At 45.9% G+C, this 22,075-nt stretch overlaps 1 protein-coding gene across 3 annotated transcripts in view; it reads left to right on the plus strand.

Moving 5' to 3' along the window:
• The first annotated feature begins 303 nt into the window (after window positions 1–303).
• The window catches only part of LOC112256576 (rho guanine nucleotide exchange factor TIAM2), a 106,555-nt gene continuing 84,783 nt past the window's right edge, over window positions 304–22,075 (plus strand). The window contains exon 1 of one of the 3 annotated variants that reach the window (XM_042325445.1): window positions 304–538. The gene's annotated coding sequence lies outside the window, so the exon portion shown is untranslated. The remainder of the gene's footprint in view (window positions 539–22,075) is intronic. The other 2 variants (XM_024429907.2, XM_042325446.1) reach the window with 2 other exon arrangements.

A 22,075-nucleotide genomic window follows, 5' to 3' on the forward strand; every position in this document is an offset into this window, starting at 1 on the left:
GGTATGCTTATCTGTTGATCACACAAATGTTTCGTGACAGACAAGACACAGCTGTAAAAAGGATATGGAAAATATGTTCAGGCTGCAGTCTGCTGGATTCTGATTAGGGTCTATAGACCGCTGTAAAGTAGCCTTTATTACTACGACAAGTACTTTCAGTTTAAAAAAAAAACTAAAACATTCAAACCAGATCATGAATAAAAGTAGAGATGCATGCGTTTCCATGTCATTGTGCATTTGCTCCATGACTTCGCTTGGTAGTCGAGTCAAGTCTGGTGTCCGTCAGCTAGAGGCGTGGTGAAGTCTCTCCACATCTGGGAGGAGTCCACTATCTCGGCGTTGGCAGTGACTCGTAACCTAGAGAACACTGCGTTGGAAAGCATGGGACCACGGTGGGTGAGACCCGGAGACAGCGCTGGTGTTATCAGACAAATGACATAGACCACTAAGTGTAGCCATTGTTTATGAGTTTACGCAAAATACGGAACACTATTCAACGGGAGTTAAGAACAGTCTTCTCTGACAATATTGTAAACCGGTAAGTTGAACAACGAACTTATTTTACTATTGTAAAAAGAAGCGACTTCTTTCATTTAGGCAAGCGTGCGCGTCTCCACATCGTCCACAGTAAACACACGATAGGCTAATATTTAGTTGAATTGCGTTTCTTTGAGTAGCATTATTAATAAATGAATTTTAGAAAATATTTCTGAACTTTTATGGAAACCAAAGTACTGTCATTGTAATTGTGCCCATTATAGCTGTTGCAGCAGCACCTAAACAATAAAGCGTTATACTTACTTGTGCATTAGCTACCAGCTGTAGACTAGCTGCTCACCAAGTGAACCTGAAAGGGACTATTTTAAACGTAATGTGGTGGTGATCTCTCTCACAAGATTGCGTAGATGTGTGTGCAAGAGTCCTTCCTCAGTGTACTTTCCTCTTGACCCGTTTGGTCGCTCTCATTGAACTAAACGTTGAATCACTGGTGATGTGTCTGAGACAGTCTCTATATTTGCTTTCTTCCCATTCATCATTTGGCTTGTGTGGTTTAGAATTCATCATTTGAGTCACTTAAGGGTCTATAGCAAATTATTCCTAGATGGATATATTTTTTTTTTCCTATGACAAACTTCAATGTGTTTAAAAAATAATAATAATAATAATTTATAGTAGTGGTGGCAAAGTTAGCTGGGGACATAGTTAATCAAATCACATTTTATTGGTAACATATATATATTTAGCAGATGTTATTGCGGCTGTAGCAAAACACACTAACTGCATTGAAATAATGGCAGTCTCTGACCAAACCAGGCCATCATCCTGGCCGCAGAGACATTTTTTTTTTTAAAGCTAATTTCCTGCAAATTTGTTGTTGTTGCTATGGACAGAGATACTCTTAGAGTTTTAAAGCTAGTTTTCTGCAGTTTTATACATTTTGTCATGGGGCTGATAGGAAAATTGCAGTTTTAAAGCTAATTTCCTGCAATTCTACACATTTTGACATGGGGCTGAGAGAAAATTTGCTACAGTGCCTTTGGAAAGTATTCAGACTTATTGACATTTTGTTAGGTTACAGCCTTATTCTGAAATGTATGAGTTTTTTTCCCCTTCATCAATCTCCACAATACCCCATGACAAATGACAAAGCAAAAACAGGTTTAGAAATGTCTGCAAATTTATTAAAAATAAAAAATAAAGTAAATATTACATTTGCATAATTATTCAGACCCTTTACTCAGTGCTTTGTTGAAGCACCTTTGGCAGCGATTACAGCCTCGTCTTCTTGGGTATGACGCTACAAGCTTGGCACACCTGTATTTGGGGAGTTTCTTCCATTCTTCTCTGTAGATCCTCTCAGGCTCTGTCAAGTTGGATGGGGAGTGTTGCTGCACAGCAATTTTCAGGTCTCTCCAGAGAAGTTCAATTCAGGACTCTGACTGGGAAACTCAAGTACATTTGAGACTTGTCCTGAAGTTACTACTACGGTGTCTTGGCTGTGTGCTTAGGGTCATTGTCCTGGAACAGGTTTTCACCAAGGATCTCTCTCTACTTTGCTCCCTTCATCTTTCCCTTGATCCTGACTAGTCTCCCAGTCCCTGCCGCTGAAAAATATCCCCACAGCATGATGCTGCCACCACCATGCTTCACTGTAAGGATGGTGCCAGGTTTCCTCCAGACGTGACACTTCGCATTCAGGCCAAAGACCTCAATCTTGATTTCAACAGAACAGAGAATCTTTAGGTGCCATTTGGCAAACTGCAAGCGGGCTGTCATGTGCCTTTTACTGAGGAGTAGCTTCCGCCTCGCCACTCAACCATAAAAGCCTGATTGGTGGAGTGCTGCAGAGCTGGTTGTCCTTCTGGAAGGTTCTCTCATCTCCACAGAGGAACTCTAGAGCTCTGTCAGTGACCATCGGGTTCTTGGTCACCTCCCTGACGGCCCGTCTCCCCCGATTACTCAGTTTGGCCAGGTGGGCCAGCTCTAGGAAGAGTCTTGGTGGTTCCAAACTTCTTCTATCTAAGAATGGAGGTCACTGTGTTCTTGGGGACCTTCAAATACTGCAAAAATGATTTGCTACCCTTCCCAAGATCTGTGCATCTACACAATCCTGTCTCGGAGCTCTACGGATAATTCCTTCGACCTCATGGCTTGGTTTTTACTCTGACATGCACTGTCAACTGTGGGACCTTTTATATAGACAGGTGGGCTTCTTTCCAAATCATGTCCAATCAATTGAATTTACCACAGGTGGACTCCAATGGAGTTGTAGAAACACTTTAAGGAAGACCAATGGAAACAGGATGCACCGGAGCTCAATTTCGAGTCTCATAGCAAAGGGTCTGAATATCTATGTAAATAAGATATTTAATTCTAATAACCTGTTTTCGCTTTGTCATTATGGGGTATTGTGTGTAGATTGCTGAGGAAATGTTCTTATTTAATGCATTTTAGAATAAGGCTGTAACGTAACAAAATGTGGAAAAGGTCACAGGGTCTGAATACTTTCTGAAGATGCTGTAATTTCCTGCAATTCTACACGTGTTGCCATGGCTTATGCTGTGTTCTTATGTGACTCAAACATTATAACACAATCCTGCTGCTGCTAAGTGGATGCTTTGCTGTAGGCCTTCATAATGATCAAATGCCACCTGAGGAGCCCATAGTCAGTTCTATCAAAAAATTTAAAAAGCACACACTCACTGCATTGAAATAATTAGGCTCCGTGCAATGGCGTTCTCAGTGCTTTCCTTGGGCAGGAGCTCACAAAAGTTTGGACACACCGACTCCATTCCAGGTTTTTTCTTTATTTTTTTGCTATTTTCTTTGTTGTGGAATAATTGTGAAGACATTAAAAAACTATGAAATAACACATGGAATCATGTAGTAACCAAACAAAGTGTTTAACAAATGAAATTATATTTGAGTTTCTTCAAAGTAGACGCCCGTTGCCTTGATGACAGCTTTGCACTCTCTTGGCATTCTCTCAACCAGCTTCACAAGTTCGTCAGCAGTCAGCTGGAATGCATTTCAAATAACAGGTGTTGCTTGTTAAATGTTAATTTGTGGAATTTCTTTCCTTAATGCGTTTTGAGCTAATCGGTTGTGTTGTGACTAGGTAGGGGTGGTATACAGAAGATAGCCCTGACAAGAACAGCTAAAATAACTACTGTTAGTGCTGATACCTCGATTTTTCTAAGGCTTGAGTATTAGCTCTGAAGTTATGTGGTGTTCTTGCGCCTCACTAAAAACGGTACCGCCACCCACAATGAGTACCGGCTCTGATTTAAATCCAAGTCAAGCACTGGGCATTCTGCTATGCATAACAAAGCCTCAATAGATCAGTGCAAATGCATCAACCTGTGACTATGAAAGGCCTGGGGATGTTCAACACGTAGCTGACATTAGTCTGAGAGGGTGTTTATTGTTTCTGTTTTTGTTTCGCTGATTTATGTGGCCAGAAATGAGCCCAGCGTGACCGTAAACTTCAGTGGGCCTGCCTGCTCCCTTCCTCAGTGAATTGTTTGGGTTGATTTTAAGGCGTCAGCATGCTTCAGTTCGGCTGGTGACTAGCCGGACTCGGCTAGGAGAATCGAACAAGTGTGCTCGTATACACTCTTTTAAAAGACTTACGCTTAGAAAAACAAGAAAAAAGCGGTAATTGTAATTTTGCAGAGGAGGTCTTAGTCGTGCAAGTTTACATATATCTAAGATGTCTGGTGCAGTATTTCTCAATGAATGACAACAAAGACTTTAATTTTTAATCCCTACGTTTGACCAATCACAGACGAAGGTGCGAAGACTTCAGCTACCGACGTCGGCTTGGCTTTTTGTGTGTGCCCGGACAGTCGAAGAAACCCTTACCGAAGTCCAAAACGGCACAAAATGTCCTCATAATATTTGCACAAACTCTCCCAAACTATTTTGGCTGGGAAGCCTGCGGACGCATTTACCCTCTGTCTTTGATGTTGGGGAACTGGGATGGTGGCTGTCGCCCTGTCGAGGTGCTCCGGGGCCACAGAGAGGCAACAAAAGGGCCCCTGGAACCCTGTAGTGCGGTCCTGGCGAGAGCAAACACACCCAGGGAGCAGAAAGCATGGACTGGAGGATGGGCCAGGCATGCCTTTTGGCGCAGTGGGCTCTCTGTCATGGCAACCCAGCAACCTGGTGTCCGTTTGACTGTCACACACCCTCAGTGCTACATGCTGCTGCCTACATGCTGCTGGGAAGGGGTTTCATTAAAGCACAGCCTCGTGTTTTACTGGGAGACTCTGCTTATTACTGGTGTTTGTCTGTCTGAAGTCTCCTATGGAGTTATGAGTCCTTGTGGTGCATTCCATACAGGATTTTACCTCAGTGTTTTACCCAAAAGGCTCAGACTTTTCTGTTTCCCTCTACGTGGGTTGGCACCCGTGTCTCAGTTAGCCATGGCTCCTGCAGATCTGCTTTCTCTTGGGGCCCAAGCCAAGCCACTGGTACGTTGTGATTATGCAGATGTTGTTTCTGTTCTTCACAAGTCCACATTGTCAGCCCTATCAATGGAAACACAATTGCAAGAAAATAAATTGTGCCCGAACAGCTGAAAAACCCTTTGCAGAAGTCCAAAACGAACAAAAACGTCACAATGTTGTCATAATATATGCACAAGCTGTTTTTCCAAATAGTTTTGGCTGGGAAGCACGCGGACGCCGTAACACTGGTGTTAGTTGAGAAGCAGCATTGGTACTGTTTGCCACGGTAGAGAACTCACCTGGCTGGCACTGAACATTTGCTCATTGAGTTTGCATCCTCACTCACACAAAGATGCATTTAAGTTCAACTACAGAAGGGACCTCTGCTTATTTAGAAGTTGTGAAGCTTGCGTTAATGTCTGTCCAAGGAACATTGTCCAGAAATGGAGTGCAGTTTCACTGTTATCCAATAATGTTTCGTGATTGTATACTTGAAGGGCTTTATATTTCAGCAGACAACTCTACTCTACTCCCCTTCCTGGCGTTCTTTACACAGCACATGCTCATTCACATAATTGTTGTTATTGTCATGAGGGGCCAACTCTTTCAGAGGGCTTTAACACCACCATAGGGTTAGAGACAAAACCACAAAGACCCAGGCATGCGGATCATCTTTTTTTTACAGCAGAGAAATGTGTGACCACAAGGAACATTGTATTCTATTTGTACTGCCCAAATAGGGTCTGCAGTCAGAATTGATATGGACAGAATTCCTTGATTTTCTTTATGGAAACATACCAAACCATATGATTGTTATTTTCGCGCTCTTGATGTGACCTTTCAAGAATGGGATGTGTTCCCCTCGCATCTGCCCCTACCATTTGCTGACTTTTGTTTGCCAGTGACAAAGGAGTAAAGGTGGATTTACATTAGTAAAATATGTCTAGTGAGATCTATCTCTCTTCAACATCAGTTATACTTTTCTGTTTATTTTATTATTATTATTTGCCGAGATTTTTTTACCCCCCTTTCTCCTCAATTTCGTGGTATCCAATTGTTAGTAATTACTATCTTGTCTCATCGCGACAAACTCCCGTACGGGCTCGGGAGAGACGAAGGTCGAAAGCCATGCATCCTCCGATACACAACCCAACCAAGCCGCACTGCTTCATAACACAGCGCGCATCCAACCCGGAAGCCAGCCGCACCAATGTGTCGGAGGAAACACTGCACCTACCCACCTTGGTTAGCGTGGACTGCGCCGGGCCCGCCACAGGAGTCGCTGGTGCGCGATGAGACAAGGATATCCCTACCGGCCAAACCCTCCCTAACTCGGACGACGCTAGGCCAATTGTGCGTCACCCCACAGACTTCCCGGTCACTGCGCGCGAACCTAGAGTCTCTGGTGGCACAGCTAGCACTGCGATGCAGTGCCCTAGACCACTGCGCCACCCGGGAGGCTCTACTTTTCTGTTTATACTAGCCTTGACTGTGGTGTGAGCAAATCTACATTCCTGCTTCATGTGTGTGCAGTTATTAGCATATCGTAAATACACTATATACAAAGGTATGTGGACACCTTCAAATTACTATTTCAGCCACACCTGCTGCTGACTGCTGTATAAAATCGAGCACACAGCCATGCAATCTGCAGAATGACAGATTTGTACCTTGTCAGCTCGGGGATTTGAACTTGCAACTCTAACCACTAGGCTACCCTGCCGCACCAAGACAAACATAGGCGTTAGAATGGCTTTACTGAAGAGCTCCGTGACTTTCAACGTGGCACCGTCATAGGATGCCACCTTTCCAACAAGTCAGTTAGTCAAATTTTGGCCCTGCTAGACCAGCCTCAGTCAAATGTAAGTGCTGTTATTGTGAAGTGAAAACACCTAAGAGCAACAACGGCTCAGCCTCGAAGTGGTAAGCCACACAAACTCACAGAACAGGAGTGCTGAAGCGTGTAGCATGTAAAAATCGTCTGTCCTCGGTTGGAACACTCACTATTGACTTCCAAAGTCCTCTGGGAGCAACGTCAGCACAATAACTGTTTGTCGGGAGCTTCATGAAATGGGTTTCCATGGCCGAGCAGCCGCACACAAGCCTAAGATTCGCAATGCCAAGCGATGGCTGGAGGGGTGTAAAGCTCGCCGCCATTGGACTCTGGAGTAGTCTCTTGAGTGATTCATCACTTTTCACCATCTGGCAGTCTGACGGATGAATCTGTGTTTGGCGGATGCCAGGAGAACGCTGCCTGCCCCTATGCATAGTGCCAACTGTAAAGTGTAAACTCCATATTAATGCCCATGATTTTGGAATGAGATGTTTGACGAGCAGGTGTCCACATTCTTTTGGCCATTTCGTGTTTCTTAGTATATAGACAAACACAAGAATAGCAATTCAAATTATACAGGAGCTTCTCATCTAAACCATACTGCACATCATGTTGCACACATGATTAATGCAACGATTCATGAATGTGTGGATATTTCCCAGAGTAGTGTGCGAGACATCTCTGAAAGAGAGATTTGAGTCTAGCTATGTCTTTTTACACGACACAAGTATCTCTCCTGGACCTAGTTTGTCGGTCCAAGTCGTGTAGTTCAAAGAGGCTCTAAAGTGTTGTTGTAATGTTACCCTCTCGTTGGTACATATGGCACATATGGTCTCGAGGCATCTGCAACTCATCGCTCAAGTTAATTCACTTAATCAGTGTTGACACATTATGGAACAATAAGATAATTAAAACAAGCATTTTACTCAAGTTATTTCCTAATACATAGTGTGCTCATGTTTGTATAATCTGTTAGACTGAACCTATTTAGCCAAAGGGAAAGGAGCTATGGACTTCCAACAGTTTGTGTTTTAGGTCCATGTCAAGCTAGACATCTTGATGCATGGTTGTTCTCCTCCCCATAAGCCATTTGGAAGGCTGTGTGCTGCGACTGCCCATCGTTAATTCTGAAGTGCTAGCAACTCTCAGAGAAGCACAAATGTTTCACGTCTTCCCTCTGCACATTTCTCTCCATATAAGGGTGTTTGGCTGGGACTTATCAGGCGTTGGTAATATCTGTGCTTATTGTCACGTTCCACACGGCCTTTTACTGTCTGTAGGTAGAGGCACTGTTAGGGGAACCACAGAAGCTCCCTCTCTCTCTGCTGTACATCCTGACTCTGACACAATGGAAAACAACCCTGTTTTTCTGCTCCACTATTGTTGATGGTCTATTCAAGGCCATTTCAACTATTACACGATTGGACCACTGTACTGACTTACTTGAGCTGCTTGGCTACCATGGAAAGGCATAATGGCATGTGTATTGCAGTTTTTTGCCCCTGTAGCTGGAATTATATTTGGCCTTTGAAGCAATGGGAGAAGAGTGATGTGCATGTAGTTTGGGCAGCTGTGTGTGGAGTAGAGCTATTATAAGCAGGTGAGTTCAGGCTGGTGTCAACAGTGTCCTGGCAGGGACTTCACCACCGGCCTGGCTACCATACTGACAGGCAAATGACTGGCACGACCACCACTTCCTGTCCCGTTGGCTCCCTCCCATCGCTAAAAGGACACAGGACACCAAACCATAGTTTGTCATTGGCTCACTCATAGGGGCGGATGTCCGGACCCAGATTTAAGCCGACTTCTGGCCTGAAAAGCCCTTTCAAATCAAGTCTCTCTTGTAAGATTTCGATCTTCAATTTAAGATTTAAAAGTGCTTTTCACTCGAGGGGTAGGCTTAATATCCGTCTGTGAAACGGCCCTCTTGTTTCCTAAAATCACTTCTGCGAAAGGCCTTGCGCGCCAGATGACCTGGGCCTAGGGTTCTATTCATTTCATTTTGTTCATTGGTCAGACCGTTGAGACATGACTACAATGAAAGATTTCCCCAAGTATATCTGTAGCAATCTGTCCCAGTATTTGATCCTCTACTACACAAGCTTATTGTTGGTTAGCGGGACTGATGTCCAGCTGAATAGTCCATGGCTTATTCATGTCCAGGTTGACACCCCTAAATGGCTACAGATTGAAGCCTTTGAGAAGATTTTAATGTGTTCGTTCAAATTGAAGTGGGCTTCTTGCCTGGGGAAACGAAGATCGAATGAAGTAGAGGGTTTTAAGCGACGTGCCAAGTGAGCTCGCAAGGTTAAGCCTCATGGTGCAGAAGATGGACGGTTCCCGAGTCTTGTCACGGAGTGGAGATGTCCGTGTCGGGTCCTAAGCTCATCGAAGCTCATGATTACTTCAATACCTGCCTGTCCTCTATCCTGCAGCAGGACTCTTTACATTTACAGAGGATCACAAATGCTCATCTATGTGCCCTCACATCCATTACCTGTCATAATGTGGTAGATCACCTGAAACCTCAATCCCAAGCCAAGGCTATAGACTTCAGCTATGGAGTGGAAGCTAACATAACAGCAGTGTGTGTGAGATAAGGTGTACTTTTTGGTAAAAGCCCTACCTCCGCAACGGGACTTCAGGTTGCTGCACAAGCTGCAGTTCTGGCTGAGCCCCTGTATTGTCAGCTCCACATGGTATCAGTGATGTAGGGTTATTGTACTGAGGACCACGGGTAACAGCCAGGGGTGTAATACAGATAATGAGCAGCACAGACACTAACACAGGTGTGATACCCGCTGCATGCATATACTTGTCATTGCCAGGTCCGTGTGTGTGTGTGTCAGGGAATATCTAAACATATGAACACTAGTTCAGACGGGAGGAAGAAAGGCAGTTGGTAGTTGCCATAGTGCACCCCCATCCCTGTTTCCTAACCTACTTTACCAGTCAAGCACAACAATGGTAATTGTGATTGAGCTAGCCGAACCCTCCAGTAGCCACCAGGCCCCAAAGACCATCTACCTCTATTGGAAGAGTAAACACAGCACAGCTGGGACGCTATTGGCTGAAGGGCTCCGTTAGGCGCTATGTATTATCCAGTATTGTTCTATGTAATGGATGCGGATGATGCAGTCTCTTCCTACCTGCTCATCAGTGAGGCTCTGATGACCGATCTCCACCGACTCACCCTGTCTTATCTCCACCATCAGGGCTAAGAGCAGCCGACACCTCTAGTAACAAAACAGACCACAGTAAACTGTCACGTGTAAAGGCTACTGATGTGGGTTGATGATAAACACTTGATTTTCTTTGGTCAGTCACCTACCACGCAGAACAGCCTGCGCGAGTGTCCGGCTCAAGGGTTCTGGCTTTTTTTTTTGAGAAATGAAGAGCTGTGGAGACTGGCTGAGAGCTTGGCTGCAGCAGCACTTGTGTGGAATGTGAGATGCATTTTCAGCCTCATTAACGCTGTTCTCACTCTCTCTCATTAGCAGCTTAGTTTGATGCAGGAGTGAGAGCTCCTTCCACCCCAAGTCTCAGACTTTGTCATTCAGTCATTTGGCATCAGACCAATGTAAACAGCGAAGGCCTTGATTGCTCTCGGTCATCAGCGACCCTGAAATCCAAACACTGAATTAGCTCAATTAGAATTGAATGAAGAAGCAAAATGTATCAAAGTCATGTTTCCTGGAGAGATACTGTCTTTATGCCTGGTTTGGCCTGAAGCTCAGCCGCTGTAGGGGAGCCTGTTTGGCATCGGAGGAGCTTCAGGTACAATGATTGCGTAGATGGCTGGTTTAGATTTGCTTTGGCTTACAAACGCAACGTCCTGTTAGAAATGACGAGAGGCATTCGTTGGGAAACGGGAGCTGTTAATGTGTGTTTGTGTGGGTGTGTCTGTCTGTGCCCTCCAGATGTCACGAGACTCGCCCCATCCTCTGTTTCTCAACGCAGGCCAGAACACCCCAGCATGCACTGTCTGTGCCAAGGCCCAAGGCTGGCCTTTTCTAGAATCGTTACATAAGACGGTTTGACTCTATATCACTGTTTCCTGGCTAGCAGGACATAGCGGTTTGGCTCATGGTCTCTATACATCCCATACCAGCCTGATCGACCCACCCTGCTCGACCCTCAGCTGGGTTTATTTTCTCAGCAGTTACAGGTGCGAAGCGGGAACATTTAGTTAGTTCCTCTCCAGGAATGAATGAGTCCGTACCAGCTGAGCTGAGACAGGACAAGGTGGTCTGGAGGAGTGGAGACAGATGTTTTGTTTCTCCTCTTGATTACGTTCGTAGTGCTACTGTGTGACACAGAATATGTTTCAGTCTGCACTCTGCAATGCACACAGTTCACCTGCTCATAGTGTTCCACTTCATTTCAGCCACCGCAGGAATTGTTCTCATGTAATTGATGGCTCTTGTATCTGAAGTGATTTGTGTTCCAGATCAACAGAGATGGGAAGGGTGCTACCTTTAAACAGAATCAACGGGGTGAATCTCGTCATCGTCAGTCTCGACACCCCCTTCTGTTGGTTTCCAGCAGTGGAGGGTCATGCTGACCCTGGGTGTTAGGCCTACCTTGATTGTGACTGACCCAGCCGTTGGTGCAATATTAATGAATCTCATACCCTCAAATGATGTTATCGCGGACAGCCAAGTGCTTCCATTTTCTAAAATGACATATTTTAACATTTTAGTTGTCTAGCCAGAGAGGGTTCACTGCCGGGTCACTATTTAAGAAGGCAATGCTTTGTGCCCTTTTCATTTAAATATGAGGCCTGTGATGATCACTGAACCGTCCTTCCCATAACAGTACAGTAAAGATGAACAACCATCGTTGAGTAGACATTAACAGTACATAACAGGTGTGTGTGTGTGGTGTATAGTAGCACAGTGCAGTATATGACGGGCTATTCCTGTCTGTCGACATTCAGCTGTCATTTGAGACGGCGGCTCCTAATCTGTAGCCACTCAATCCGAAAGTTGTTAAAGGTATGAGAGCAAAGAAAGAGACCGCCTCCTTTATGGACTGTCCTCCACTCCTCGGTCCAGCCACTGTCCCTTTAAGAGCAGAATGCTCACCTCTCTCTGAGAAGCTCCTTTATGGACTGTCCTCCACTCCTCAGTCCAGCCACTGCCCCTTTAAGAGCAGAATGCTCACCTCTCTGCCCCTAAGAGCAGAATGCTCCTTTATGGACTGTCCTCCACTCCTCAGTCCAGCCACTGCCCCTTTAAGAGCAGAATGCTCACCTCTCTCTGAGAAGCTCCTTTATGGACTGTCCTCCACTCCTCAGTCCAGCCACTGCCCCTTTAAGAGCAGAATGCTCACCTCTCTCTGAGAAGCTCCTTTATGGACTGTCCTCCACTCCTCAGTCCAGCCACTGCCCCTTTAAGAGCAGAATGCTCACCTCTCTCTGAGAAGCTCCTTTATGGACTGTCCTCCACTCCTCAGTCCAGCCACTGCCCCTTTAAGAGCAGAATGCTCGCCTCTCTCTGAGAAGCTCCTTTATGGACTGTCCTCCACTCCTCAGTCCAGCCACTGCCCCTTTAAGAGCAGAATGCTCGCCTCTCTCTGAGAAGCTCCTTTATGGACTGTCCTCCACTCCTCAGTCCAGCCACTGCCCCTTTAAGAGCAGAATGCTCACCTCTCTCTGAGAAGCTCCTTTATGGACTGTCCTCCACTCCTCAGTCCAGCCACTGTCCCTTTAAGAGCAGAATGCTCGCCTCTCTCTGAGAAGCTCCTTTATGGACTGTCCTCCACTCCTCAGTCCAGCCACTGTCCCTTTAAGAGCAGAATGCTCGCCTCTCTCTGAGAAGCTTGCAGTTAGTTGGAAGTGTCCATGCATTTGTGATGTAATACCCCTCTCTCTGCCCAGGCCTGACACTCTGCTGCCCTTTAGGATTAGTGGCTGCGGGTCATCTCTCACAGTCCCTCGTGGTTTGGTCCACACTCAACAGGCCCTTTGTTGGCAGCTCCAGATGGGCCGGCCTGGACGGGGGGGGAGGAATGTGCGAGGGCACAGTGCCTTCAGTTTAGCCTGGCTCTCTTGGGGAAAGGAAGGACTGAGTCACAGGCGAATGACTTTTTTTTTTTTGGCATATCCTGTGTGCAGTTAAGCAACTGCTGGCCATTGGAGAAGTGTGTGACCATGTGTGTTTTTTCTTCTGGTGAGAGAAACCCTCTCTTCAGAAGTGGTAGAGATGAGTGTGTGGGGCGGTAGCAGTAGCACATGTTGTGTTATGTGGCACTGCGTCTAACTGCACTCCACCCAACTGAATAATAGGAACTGTGTGTAAAACCCTATGGGTTACCATGGACATCCCCTATGTCGACGGAACGGCTGTCATCTAGCCGTATGGCTGTGGTCTCCTCAATCCTGCGTTTCTCAATGGAAACTCCATTGCCAACTATGCTTAAAAACGTCCTTCATTCTGTGTGTTTCTGAGTTCTTCCATTTTGTGATCTTGTGTGTGTTTCGTTACCTCAGAACATGTCTTTTACCAATAAACATTACTCAATTGCAGTGCCGTCCCAGATGTGTTTGTGAATGAACAGCAGACGGTTTGCTAGAGATGCGGGACGAAATTGATACAGTTACGTATCGGGACATTATTTTTGATGACATATTATTTTAACTCTAGTTGGCTGTACCTGCCTTCATAGCTTGTTCTCATCTTTTTAAATAGGGAGCCAATTTTGTTTTCAGCTATTTTATTTCCATGACTGGTCTAAGCTCTTTCGTGTCCCTCTGCAGCAGACGTATGGTGAGCAATATATTTTGCAACATCCAATCGCAATAAAATCACAATATCGAATCACAGTACATATAGAATTGTGAATTGCGACGCATATATTATCGGCACCAAAGTATAGTGATAGTATCGTGAGGTCCCTGGCAATTCCCAGCCCTAATGTTTACTAGTTAAGTGCTCATCTCATCCTCACATTGTAATGCGTGTGACTCAACTGCTGGCTGTGTAAAATCATTTATTCACAGTTGGATGAGATCAGTGATTAATGGAACACACCCTATCAGGCGACTCATAAGCCTGATGTCAGCTGGAACTGTCTGGGTGAGGAGACATGGATGTCTGACAGTACTAGGTGTGGCAAGTCTTCATTTAAGTGAATATAGCCTAATATGTTTTGGCATTGGCTTGTTTCTGTCAATCTTAGCTTGGGCTTCAGTAGTCTCTGTAATGCGGAGTTAGCAGACAGATTTTTATTTGTACAGATTTGCCCGTTTTATCTGATATCCAATGTTTATTACTGGCAAGCACAGAATCTTATTATGATGGAATGATTCCATGAGGTATTATTTTTGTCCCTCTAAGTCATTCTGTAGCCGATAGTCTGACTCCCGAGGGCTAATTTAGGCTGGCTGTGTGTTTTCAGTAGAAGCAGGCGGGCTGGGCAGGACACTGGAGGAAAAGCAGCAGGCTCTGTGGTTAGCTGCTCGCGTGGAGAGGTCAGCCTCACTGGAAACTTGTGGTTCTTTTTCATACTAACAATGATATTTTACAGTAAATAGTTTCATATCCATGTCCATTTACTGATAATAACAGTGTAGTGAAAAGCCAGGAACTAGGGTTTCCTTAGCTGTAGCCTCGGTCCAAAGCAAACATTATAGATTCCTGGAATGTTATGACTTTCTCTCTGGTTTGTCTGTTCTACTGCCGTCATTCTCCCGCTCTCTCCATCGCCTTCATTATTACCTTCCTTATTACCTTCATCTAATGGAGGTTTGATGTGAGAGAATGCTGTTAATGGAGAACCTCCTGGTCTAAGATAGTCGGAGAAGCCATTTTAATGCACTCAGAGTATGTATTATACACCAGGCGGCTATTTTTATAAATGTTTTATTTTATTTAACTTTTATTTAACTAGACAAGTCAGTTAAGAACAAATTCTTATTTACAATGATGGCCTACCCCGGCCAAACCCGGACGGCGCCGGGCCAATTGTGCGCCGCTCTATGGGACCCCCGATCACGGCTGTTTGTGATACAGCCCGGGATCGAACCAGGGTCTGTAGTGATGCCTCTAGCACTGCGATGCAGTGCCACTCGGGAGCTATATCTGACATGGCGATGAGAAAGTCCATGAGAGTTATTCTTCATCCGTTGTGGAATGGTTTAATGCCAGGCCTGCCTGTTTCTGCTAATTATGCTATCCTGTAGTCCCACAGGCTTCTCACAGCTAACCCCCCTCCCTGCCAAGTGTCTGGGCTGTTAGATCTGCTACAACTGTGCTTACATATTTATAACACAGTCACACACCACTTTTCTATGCTACACTTCCACAGTAGGAGCTCGCTCACTCAACATGCCTTGCATCAGACAACCACACACATTCATCAACATAGAGAAACGTATAAATGCAGGCAGTCTGTACTTTAGATATTGTAGGCATACCACAGTGTGTGTCTGACTGTCTATTAGAGCTTGCAGAGTTGGACTGTACTGCTGTCCTGGCTGATGTTTGGCCGTGTGTATGCTTTCCAGTGATGTCAAATTCCCTTATTTCCTGCATTTTCCTGTCATTAATCAACTCCCTCTTAGGAGTCGATGAGTCCGAGGCTGGATGACAGAACACGCTATAGGCTAGTCTAGGGACAGATAACCTGGAGCTAGAGAGAGAGAGGGTCTGTCTCTTTCTTTCTCTCTGGTTAGTGACGGACCAGTTGCTCTCTCGATCTGCCCACCTGTGAGGAGCCAAACAGAAAGTGTTCTGTATCCCACCCACTCCAGAGTAAGGAATGAAGGCGCAGAATAAAGACACCCCTTGTCCTCTTATGAAGGATCAGCTTGACCCCTCTGACCTCCAGGGCTGAAGCATCTGCCTGACCATTACCAGCATGCTCTACATGCCACAGACAGGCCAGACTGCCAGAGCATCTGCCTGACCATTACCAGCGTGCTCTACATGCCACAGACAGGCCAGACTGCCAGAGCATCTGCCTGACCATTACCAGCGTGCTCTACATGCCACAGACAGGCCAGACTGCCAGAGCATCTGCCTGACCATTACCAGCGTGCTCTACATGCCACAGACAGGCCAGACTGCCAGAGCATCTGCCTGACCATTACCAGCGTGCTCTACATGCCACAGACAGGCCAGACTGCCAGAGCATCTGCCAGAGCACAGTAATACGACATCCTATTAGTTCATTTCTATAAATTAGTATATTTGACTTGCCTTATGATTTTAGCTGTCCTCTAAATGTTCCCTAAGCACCGCTGTGTTTCATAGTATTCAACCTCGTGGTGATATTAGCGTGTGTTTCCTCGTCAGAGGCCTTGCATGGCTGCCTAACGAGCGTGGGTCTCATTGACATTCTTTGGGCTCTTCTGGGCTGGGTTAATAATGGGATGGCATCGGCTTTAATTCAATCACGTCAGTAAAAGGCTGCACATGTGGCACAGCTGCTAGTGCTTACCCCCTAGCCGAAGTGCCAGTCTGGTCCTGCGTCCGCTACGTCAGCTGCATTGTTGCCCTTTTTTTGAAGTGATAGGTTCTGTTGAGAGTATGAAAGACTTGTGTTTGACTGTGGTTTGAATCTAATCAGCCAACACTTGCCTTGTCCCAGACTCAGAGAAATTGGTGTATGTGTTCTTTAGTGCCTGTGTTTGTTTGCCTGTGTTTGTCCTTTTCAGCCCCTTAGTCGATCCCATTGCTGGTTTGCCGTATAGCAGTTGTTTTGGGTTATAGGTTGAGGGGGTCTATATATTTTAATAAATACACATAAGTCGACATTGGAAGTGATAATTATTCAACAGTGAATCATTTTAGCCCTGCTCTTTGGATTGGTTTTATGACATTTCTGCCAAATGAAACACAGAGGAGACAAAATGTGTTTCCAATTGAGTAGAAGAGGCCTGAGGAAAACTGCACAGGCGGACACACACACACAGCGAAAGTAAATAACATTGCATGAGTACCAGTGTGTATAGCTTGTAGGCTGGCCCTGACACAGTTCTTGTAAGAAATCTGTTTTGCTGGTTGGATGTGGAGCATCTGCTGTATAGCTCTGCAGGTGGTCAAGCTGTTCTGCTCGTGGGGCTGAGCTGAGCACTCCTCTGTGGGATGGTCCAGCGTGGCCTCCTTTTCTCAGACTGTTACCAACCTGCTTTCTGTATATCAATACAACCAGGGGCTCCCCAGAGCAGAGCTCCCACAACCTGGATGGAATAGCCACTCACAGCTGTGTGTTTATGACCAGGTGGAATGAGGTAAAGTCCAATCCAACTGATTACAGATAATGAGATAGCAATGAGGGAATCGTAGTCCTGGTCCTCCCATCTGGTATCAAAGTCATCAGCTTGTCAATGGATTGCGAACGTGAAGGAATTCGTTGAACTATTCTGGAAAATTCTCCATAATACAGAATTGCTGTGATTCAGTGTCCCTCCGTTGGCGTGTGGAGAGAGTTGTTTGCAGGCAGGGTAACCTCTCTTCAGAGAGACGTTCCGGTGTGGTCAGCAGAATTCCTCAGTCAGCTCAGCTCTCTGAAGCGTGTGGACAGATGGACTGAGGCTGGCTCCTGGCCATCACGCATTCCACGCCTTTAGCATGATCAGGCAGAGTGGATCACATTCCTAACCTATGCCTATAGTCCAGCCTGTATCTATTCATCTACCAGGTACACTGGACTTTGAACCGCAATATAGTATAAGCTTGGTATGTGGAGACACCTTTTTAATGACACAGGGCTACTTTGCTTCATTGATGGTGATTAACTGTCCTCGTTTAACACGTATTTTTGTATACCTCGCTTATCGTTATTGTGGTCGGCACAGGGATAAATGAGAACTTAATTCGTGCAACTCCCGAGAACAAAGGCAGGTCTTATCCTGCTGCGAACAGAACGGAAGCATACAGCAGGTTTGTCAGTTGCGCTTCTCGGAACCTAAGTCCTTATTTGTGACATAAGCTCAGCTACAGTGGAGATTTCCGTGACCTTTGTCTCTCTCCTGGGTGGTATAGAGTTCTGTTTACATCGTATCACTTTAACCATGGCGTCTACTCATTTAGCGTGTGTGTGTAGGCTATTTATGTGTGTCTGTTTATTTGTGTACTCCAGAAGTGGTGTAGACCAGGCGCAGCATGTCGGGGTCTCTAAACAGCTTAAATTAGTCCTGATGGATGGTTTATGTTGTAAAGGGTTGTCTCCGGCCTTTTGTTTACACGGCTCTGATGTAGACCCTGTCAGAACACTGCTAGCCATCTAGTTACATCCCTGCCCTCTCCTCTGAGAGAACCTAAAGTGTGTTCCATTACATGCGTGTGGAACAGCCACAGCAGACCGGGCGACTCCCAGGCAGGCCACGGTCAGAGCTACACAAGTGCCATCGAGACCGCGTAGTGCGGACATGGAAGGGTCTCTGACATTGACCCTTTCGTTGCCTTTGCACTACTTTTCATTGTCATTCATATATTTATCAATTCCCATTTTTATTCATTCAATTAAATTATTCACAATCTGCTCGTGTGTCCCAGTCGTATAACCTGGTGCCTCTGGGGAGCTTGTGATCTAGCCCGTGGTGAATTGGATCAAAGAGTGACTTTAGTGATTCAATGTCTGTGTGGCTTGACTCTGGCTCTATTTAGAGCCAAAATGGAGACTCCTTTTCCTCAAAAAGGGAACAGAAACCTCCTACTGGAAACCTACAGGCAAAATATGGACCCACTTGGCACAGTGGAGCTGGAACAGTTAACGTCAACCTGTCCTTTGGGCATCCTGCATACGCCGGACACCCAGTCAACCTGATTCAATTGAAAGACCAGAGAACAGTTTAGACACCCCGCCAGCACGACTCACGTTCCCAATGTGTTATATTGTAGGGGCGGGGTAGAGCGGGATGGCTGTGTGGGCTGGAGATACGGCTGTTTGGGTTTGAAGAGTTGACCTTGAGGATTTGAAGGAAAGCTGATCTCACGGATGTGATCATCTGCTACAGCCTCTGTAGCTCCCATCTTCCCTGTAGAGGAGGAAACTGGCGTGTTTGACAGCCGTGCCGTGTCTTCCTGGGCTAGCCCCACAGTGCTGGGTGGAGAACTGTTTCCCTGGGCCCCTCTAGCCTCTTATCTGGCTCTCTGGCAATCAGAGCCCCCAGACCTAGACCATGGAGCCTGTGGCTTCACTGCTATCTCATGGGAGGGATGTCGTGTCGGCTCCCACCTCCCCCCTCCAAATGGCCAGTGGTCAGACTAATACAAGAGACCAGGGAACTGTTCACTTGTTTACCAGACATTTAATATAGTCCAATACACCTGCTGCAGACATTGAACGATTGATACATAATAGGTTCTCCCACAGAGATAATGAGATTGAGGTGTGTCTTTTCCAGCTCGGAGAGTTAAACATGTCACAGCTTCTCTTCTGAGTGTCTGAGGGTGTCATCTTCCCCACAGCAGGAGAACGGCAGGTGCACATCAGCATTCGATTAGCTTCAGTCCTCATTAAGCTGCCTAATGGACAGAGTAAGGTTGTCTTGGGGGTTAAACTTTTCACACATGCGTTACACACACACACACACTTGTTTTTGATCAATCAAGTTGATTGATTGCAACTTTGAAGGTGTGTATTTTCTATGCAAGCAGCATTCTCTTTCTCTGCTAAACACACACACACACACACACCCACCCACACACACACACACACACACACACACACTGCTGACAGAAGCCATGCTAAATGGATAGTGACACTCTGGGCGGATCATAGGGCTCTCTCTCCACTGAACATGGCAGTAGATGTGCTGTTTACTCCCAGCTCCCACTTCGGGTCTAGTACCGTCTCTGTCAGTGGGGAGGAAAACACACAGGCTGCCTTGAAGTAGTTCTGGGGCGAGAGCATCTCTGACACGCAGCTCTTTGTAGACTCCTTCCACCGGGGCCTGATCTGACAGGGGACTTGACAAAGGAGGTTGATCAGGCTGTCGATCTGGGCTTACTGCTTCCACTTTGGTATAACTGAGGAGAGCTAACAGACAGTAGGAGAAGTCAGGGAGGTAATATAGAGTTCTCACAACATGGCACCGAGAAAGGGACATGTGATGACTCTTAGTGGTTGTGCTTTGTTCATCCCAAATGTATTCATAGTGTAAAATTGCCTGGGTTTTAAGTTGCTTTGTCCAAATTAGAGAGCTTTAGTGTCAGGATGTGCTGAGATCCATCGGTCTCCACATGGACGGACACCAAGCTTAGCCCACAGACGACATCCTCCTCTCAGGAGGAGAGCCAGACCAACATGGCCAGAGACAGGAGGGAGGTAGTTCAGTTTAGACAAGAACAAGAGACCTGACCTCTAAACTCTGACCCTGGATCATTGACATCATGGGGTCTGAATTACACCTTCACTTTCTCTCTTGTTCTCTCGCTCTCTCTCGTACTCTCTCTCTCCCTCCCTCTGCCACATCTTCCCATCCTACCTCCCTCCAATGCTGTAATTTCCATCAACAGTCTTTGTTGTGAATATTTCAATCCCGCTGGGTGTTGCTACTCAAATCCCCCCACGAGCTGTATAATCAATGGCATCAGATTACAAATGGCGCCCAGCTACCAGAATGCATCTGTCACAGTGTTGGGGAGAGACACTGGGTTATTAGCATGCTGAGTTAATGCCTCTCTCTCTGTTTTCTCTCTCTCTCCCATGGGGTTCAGTGTCAGCCGATAGTTTATTGTAGGGAGGTTTAGACATTATCAATGGGGCTGAGATGAGGTGTGAAATTAATTTGACGGCTTTTCCATGAACTGCCATTACACAATCCCCTAAATGAAAATGTCTACCGTTTACTAGGTCCTGTCTCCTGGAGCACACTGACCTGGGAAGTCTGAATTAAGATGGCAAAAGCATCACCAGAAGACACTTGCATCGGCATCTATACTGCTCTCTCTTGGTTCTTTATGACAGTTTGGATAGAGAGAAACCGTGATTCACTCCCTAATTTCCTTAACCCTCACTCACTGTCTCAGTGTAGGACGAGAGGGCAAACCGGGTTGGTCCTACTATGGTGATTATACAGAGGGAGAGGGGGAAGGACATCAATGGTGGGTGGTAATGCTGAAGTTTTGTCCCGGTAGTGTGTCTCCTCTGACTGAGCGGGAGGATTGAACGGTGGAGGCTATCACGGCTTGAGGGGTATCACTGGACGCGTTATCAGGGTGGTGTGTGAAAGGACTAACCCTACAGTTCACCAAACATCGGCCCTCTCACTCTCCCAGCCCTGCACGCCCAAACCCATTGCTATGTAAAGCACTTTTAGACCTAGCTAGTGAAAAGCGCCATATAAATGCAGTCCATTACTATCATTATGTACTACAATGTGCCTCTGCACTTTTCAAGGACTTTATCTGTCAAGGTGCTGAGTAGGAGTCAGCCCAAATGGCATGTTGATGTACGTTGCATGAGGCTCCTGTCTGAGAGGAGAGGGGAGAGAGATTATCCCCCGATGAGATCCTGCCCCCTCAGAGCTCATTCAGCCTGTTAATTGAGCCTAATTATGGTCAGTCCTTTCATTGAGCTCAACGGAACTACCCACACCTGCTCTGTGTGAATATGTATTATGCTGCTCTCTCTTCCTTCCTCACACTCTTTTCATTATGGTTCTATGCTTCTGAATGTGTTTTTTGACTGTCACTGGTATGATCTTTATCTTTCTTTCTTTCTTTCTTTGTCTCTCTTTCTGCTTCTCTGCCTTTGAAAGTGTGTTGGCTAACCCCCTCCACTCTAAAGCCTCTACAAAAGCCTTTGAGATTTCCCAGACGAGTCCACGAGGGCCATTATGCTGCTGACATTGTTTGGACCCTCTGAATGCTGCTCTTACTGTTGCCAACATTGTGAACCTGACTCCTCTTGCACATGCAGCCGGCCAAGAACAGCTTATTATTTTACAGCTATTCGTGGACAATGGGCCAACTACAAGCATCATTAGTGGATCATTTTTTTGAAATATTAGGTTACAATGTTGGCATTTGTAAGAGTTTCACAAATCAGCTCATTTTGATTGGTCTCAACTACAGTAGCGGTGGCGTGGGTAAATTACCAGGGAAGCCAAGCCAGGGGGGAAACCCATATTACAACCTCTGTGTTGTGATAATTGCGTTGTTTGCTCTATAACCTGTTAGATCGTATGCCTTGACACTGTGATCTCAAGGCCGAGAAAATAAGATTCAACCACACCTTTGTTTCATCACAAAACCGGAGCGCAACCTCTGTCCGGTGAAGTCCACAAAACATATTGCATATAACAAACAGTTACATGGCCTACAAAATGTTTCCG

The sequence above is a fragment of the Oncorhynchus tshawytscha genome, linkage group LG08 (assembly GCF_018296145.1).
Source record: "Oncorhynchus tshawytscha isolate Ot180627B linkage group LG08, Otsh_v2.0, whole genome shotgun sequence".
NCBI lineage: Eukaryota > Metazoa > Chordata > Actinopteri > Salmoniformes > Salmonidae > Oncorhynchus > Oncorhynchus tshawytscha.